Below are 5864 nucleotides of genomic sequence, written 5' to 3'. Positions count from 1 at the left end.
CCTGAGTCATGAGGACTTTTCCCTTTTTCTTCTAAATTTTACAATTTTGTGCTTCACATTTAGACTTGTAACTCATTTTGTTAGCTTTTGTAAAGCTGTGAAATAGATGGAAGTTTATTTTCTTTGCATATGAAGGTAAAATTGTTTCAATCATTTGTTGCCAAGACTATCCATTCTCCATTGGATTGTCTTTGCACCTCTGCCAAAAAATCATAGGACCAGCAGTTAGCATAATGGCTATGTCGCTGGACTCCCATGTAGTCGACCACGGTTCGAGTCCCAGACCCGGTGGGTTAAACTCAGGCCAGGCGTGTGTGCGTACGTGCCTATGATCCTGAGAGGAGAGTGGAGGAGAAGGGATTGCGGCATGGCCATCCCCCTTGGCGGGGGGTGGGGGGTGATTTCTCACTTTCTCTCTCTCTGTCTCTCTCTGTCTCTCTGGTGAGTGCACGTGCCCTATAGCAAAAACCTCTCCAAAAAAAAAAAAAAAATGCTATCTGTGTGAGTCTATTTTTAGATTTTGGCCTGTGTGTCTGTCCTTTCTCCAAGACCACACTGCCTTGATTATTCTCTTTATTGCATGTTTTGAAATGGAGTTGCATGATTCCTTCAACTTTATTTTTTCAAAATTGTTTTGACTAGTTTAGTTTCTTTACCTTTCTACAGAAAGATTCTGCTGATGTTTGAAATGAAATTTCCTGAGGCTTCCAATCCATAAACAGGATGTCTCCCCATTTAGCACCTCTGATTTCAGACATCAGCATTTTGTGTAGTTTTTAGCTTACAGATCATTTACATCTTTGGTTAGATTTAGTCCTAAGCATTCATTTTGGGGGCTAGCTATTGTAAATGTAATTGTTTTTAAAATTATTTCCAGGTACATATTGCTAGTGTCTACAGATGTTTGATTTTTATTGACCTATAAACTGTGATCATGTTAAATTCGATTATTAGTTCTGTAAGTTTTATTGTTATTGATTTCTTGGGTTGTCTTTGTTTTTTTGTCCCTTTAGACTAGACTATTAATATAGTGGATTATATTAGTTTATTTTAAAATTTTGAAACAGCTTTTATCTGCTCCCCTACCCCAAACTTGGTCGTGGTGTATTACTGAGTTTATATATCTATTTTAACTTTGGAAAATTGTTCAGGTTTTGTGTTATTTTCATCTTGGCTTGATATATTAATTCTGGCTTTATAAAATAAATTGGGGAGCCAGTCAGTGATGTGGTGGTTAGGGTGGCTGCATCCCACATGGCCAACTAGGGCTTCAAGTCCTGGACCCAGTGACTTGGAAAGCACACTGGGCATTTATGTGTGTATGTCCAAAATCCCAAAAGGAGGGAGAAATGGAGAAGGGATCCTGGTGAGACCATTCTGCATGGGTGGTCATTTTCACTTTCTACCCCCTTTCTTCCACAAGTACATGCACCCCTCTGGCAAGTAGACAGATGAGAAGAAAAACAAAACAAGAAAAATACATTGGGAAGTGATTCTTCTACTTTCTGGAAGAGATTTGTAGGATTTGTGTTAATGCAATCTTTATCTAAGTTTTATGAATTTGCTAGTAAGGTCTTAAACATAGGATTTGAATTTTTAAAATAACTAGAAGCACTACCCCTGTAGTGCAGTAGTGGCGTGCCATGCAGAGGAAGTCAGGTTCCCCATGGCCAGCTGGGGTTCTAGTCCTGACCCTGGCAGGTTTAAAAATACACCAGGTACATATGCATGTGTCCTGAATCCCAATAGGATTGAGAATTGGAGGAAAAAGGCCTGTGGTGTGATTAGGTCCCATTGATGGATTTTCTGTGTGCAAACACATACGCCCTACGGCATTAACAAAAATTCGGTTCATTTAAATTGTTAGTTTCTATTTGTTTCATCTACCTTTGAATAGAGTTGCTCATGGTATTTTCTTAGTGACCTTTTTAATTTCTCTGGAGTCTGTAATGGTATTTTTTTCATTCCTAAGACTGGAAGGTTTCTTTTTGTTGCTGATTTTTCAGTTTCACTGTTTTCCCTTTCTTCCTTCTGCTTGCTTAAGATTTGCCCTTTTTCCTAGTTTAAGTATTGAAATGAAACATTTTTTTTATAACAGCAGTTCATGTTATAAATTATTCTCTAAGCACTGGTTTAGCTGCATTTCACACATTGTGTTATTTTTGTTTAACATTGCCAAAAGTGTGTGCTTACCAGAGAAAGCACTCTCCAGTGGGGCATGATCGTGCTGCAAACCCTTCTCCATTTCTCCATCCTGTTGGATTTGAAGCACGTTCAAGCCACTGGGGCCAGGATTTGGACTACAGTTGGCCATGTGGGATCTGGCTTTCTTAACCATTAGGTTACAAGGCCAGCACATATTTTCATTTTGCTTAAGGTATTTTCTATTTTCTTTCGAAACTTACCCTTAGAGCCATCAATTAGAAGTCTTGTTTAATTTTCTTATTTGGAAATTTTCCCATTATCTATTATTGGTTACTAGTTTGTGATTAGAGAATTTAGCCTGTTTGACTTCAGCTCTTCAAATTCAAGGTTTAAGACCCAGGGTATGGTCTATTTTGGTGAATGTTCTACCTGCTCTTGAAAAGAATGCTTATTATGCTGTTTTAGAATTAAGTATTTTATGTCAATTAGCTCTAGCTGATTGTTGGTATTACAGGCACTCTGCACTTAATAACCAAGTTAGGTCATTAAGCAAATTAGTCAGTAAGCAGGGCACTTAAAGGCAGATGTTTTGTGGTGTGTTGGGGCACCATAGGATGTATCTTTTTTAATAGGTATCATGCAACAGCACAGAATGTATTTTTATCAATATATAAAAACATACATTAGATAAGCTCCAGAAAGCAACAAGACACACGCCTCAATACATGAATCTAGCGTAATGGTCTTTATTTTGACTAGTACTGTGGGTTCAAAAGTATAGATTACATAAATGAAATATGTAGTCTTTGTGGATGTGAAACTGCATAGTAAATACTGATGCCAGGAATGAGACAAAGACTGAGAAGGGTACCTGGGGTCATAAATCCAAGAGGTTATTAAACAGGTAGGTCATTCAGTGATGAGCGGCTGTGTTCAGTTCTACATCTTTGCTAATTTTCTAATAATCCTATAGATCCCAGAAAAGAATGCAACTATAATAAAAGCTTTGTCCATTACTTCTTTCAGTGCTGTCAATTTTTGCTTTGTGTATTTTCTTTAAGGTTTTTGCTGTGGGACACATGCACTTGCCAGAGAGGGAAAGTGAGAAATCACCCTCAAGAGATGGCCATGCTACAATCTCTTCCTCTCCACAAAAACCACAGGCTTCACACTTGATAATAGCACTTCATGTGGCCAGACTGTGGATTTGATTGGAAATAATACCAATAATGTGACATGAACCCCATTAACCTATTTCAGGAGATAATATGCAGAGTAGCATACGGCCTCTTGAGTCAGAATTGTTCGGCTCTTAATCCCACCACCAAGAAACCAGGTGTGTGACTGGTGCAAATTTCTTCGTTTTTCTGCTTAAGGGATTATGTGAGATGATGCATATAAAGCATGTAACAATAGTACCTACCAGTAAAATCTGTCACTGACAGCCAGCACTTATTGATTGTACAGTATTTATTATAACTGGAAATGCATATAAGGTTCAGGTACTATTTAAAAATAATAATATGGTACAGAGGATTTATTAAATATATCTCATTGGAATTACATGAAAAAGAATGCTGCTTTTATAAATTTCTATCTGTAATTCTTTATAGTGTCCCCTTTGTGTCCTTACTAATTTAACTAAATATAAAGTTCAAAACCAGATATGAATTCTTGTAGTTCTAGTAATAATTACCATTTAATCCAAGCAGACTAACAGTATTTGGCCATTACCTGTTGTTAGCAACAAATGCACTGGAATGCTGTTTAATAGCTAAAAGGGTTTGAACAAAGCTTCAGATAGGCTGAAAAGGGTAAATTTGTATTACCAAGAACATCCATAGCAATAGTCATGGCAAAGGGGATTGATAAAGCATAAAAACAGTAAATTCACACCTTGTGTCTGGTTTTTGTTTTTAATAATTATTTAACTTCATTTTATTTATTTTAATTTGACCAGAGAGGGACAGAGAGAGAAAGAAGGCGAGAAAGCAAGCCGCTAGGTCCAGGACTTGAGCCACAGTCATTCATGTGCAAGTCCCATGCCCTTAACCACCACCCCACCTGCTGGCCCCCCTTGTGTCTGTTTTTAAAAACTATTAGAAATTATATCTGTCAATGAGGTCACACTATACAGAGATATATTCCACTACCCCACACCTTACATTAATGCTCAATTTAAATATATTAAGTAGAGACAGCTTTTTAATCACAGTTCTATTACCACACCACTAAAATAATTGAATCAGAAAAAAGAAAACAAACCTCCCAGTAAGAGATTGCATTTCAATAACTTTATTGAAAGGTATATCTCTTAGTACCAAAACATGATGGTTATCCCTACCAACTCAAAATTAACACTGATGTACTCAAAATACTGAAATATATCAACCTTTTGGGAAAACTGAAAAGTTATCCATAAAACAAGGTTTATAAAAGTTAAGATATATTATGGTTCTTTGGTTTATTTTTCAGTGCTTGTTTAACCAACAGCCAGTCAAAACTGGTTAGAGCCATTCTGGATGGCCTCAGGCTACACACTAGACTGAAGAACAGTGTACAGCACTGTAATGTCCTTAGTCACCAACTGACACCTGAACACAAGTCCAGTGACTTTCCAACTGTGAGGATGCCCACTTACTTTTCTTAAACCTTTGTTTCGACACAGGGACATTAGTGAAAGTACATTCTTTTTAACAGAATTCTAAATTAGAAAGAGAATTCTAAATTAGAAGGAATGGCAGCCCTTACTAAAAACTTCCAGTGTCAAATCTAGCCTCTACTTACTTCAGGATAAAACAAGTTTTCAGAGTGATCATTCACCTTGAAAACTAATATTTTTGGTGGGATTAAACCGAGGCAGTAGATTTAGCATTAAAAATTTGTATTATGGATACAAACATGACCTCTTTTCTACAAAAAAAATAGGTTAACTTAATGAATATGCCAAACTCATTAATGATCTGTATTTTTGCTTTATATAAAATGCCCTCAAATCTAAATAATTCCCAGGTAACAATAAAATCTATGTCTGGATTACCTATTATTTGTATTATGGGTGCCAAGAAACCATCTATACTGCCCATAACCCTTAATGTGCCTTCAAAGTGCATTTGCAAAATGGTTTTGATGTAAACCTCAATTTAAAAGTTAATATTTTAAATTAAGTAGGTTACCATTTTTGATACCATCTAAATACAACATATTGATCCAATATAGAAAGTTAGATCAATGTTAGAAATGAAGATTCACAGTTTTTCCCATGCTTGTCTTTAGTGTTTCACATTTACGGTTTTAGCTTTGATTTGGATGCTTCACAAATGAATCCAAACGTCCATAGAATACCACCACAGCATTATGAATCAGGCAGAAGTTTCCCCAAGTCTGGGAACATCATGCAAGTCCAATTGTGCCATTTGGAGGTTTCATAGCTTAACTCTGTTACAACACTGGAAACCATGCACCAAGGTCGAGAAGGAAAGCTTCAGAGAAGTTTTTTGTTACTGGATTAATCTACTTAAATAAACATCAAAAAAACCCCACCTTGCAAAAAATCTGCCTAAATACTACTGTTAAAAGTGAACTGCTCATATCTAACACTCATAACCATATGTAGATGTGTTAAATGTTAACATTTGGTACATTTGGTTTGAAGGAGAAAAAGATCAATCACTGAATTAAATTTATGTGGCAAGAATATATATATTTAGTGAACAGGT

Source organism: Tupaia chinensis, unplaced genomic scaffold (genome assembly GCF_000334495.1).
Source record: "Tupaia chinensis unplaced genomic scaffold, TupChi_1.0 Scaffold000519_1, whole genome shotgun sequence".
NCBI classification, from domain to species: Eukaryota; Metazoa; Chordata; class Mammalia; order Scandentia; family Tupaiidae; genus Tupaia; species Tupaia belangeri.
Note: the sequence above shows the minus strand (reverse complement) of the source record.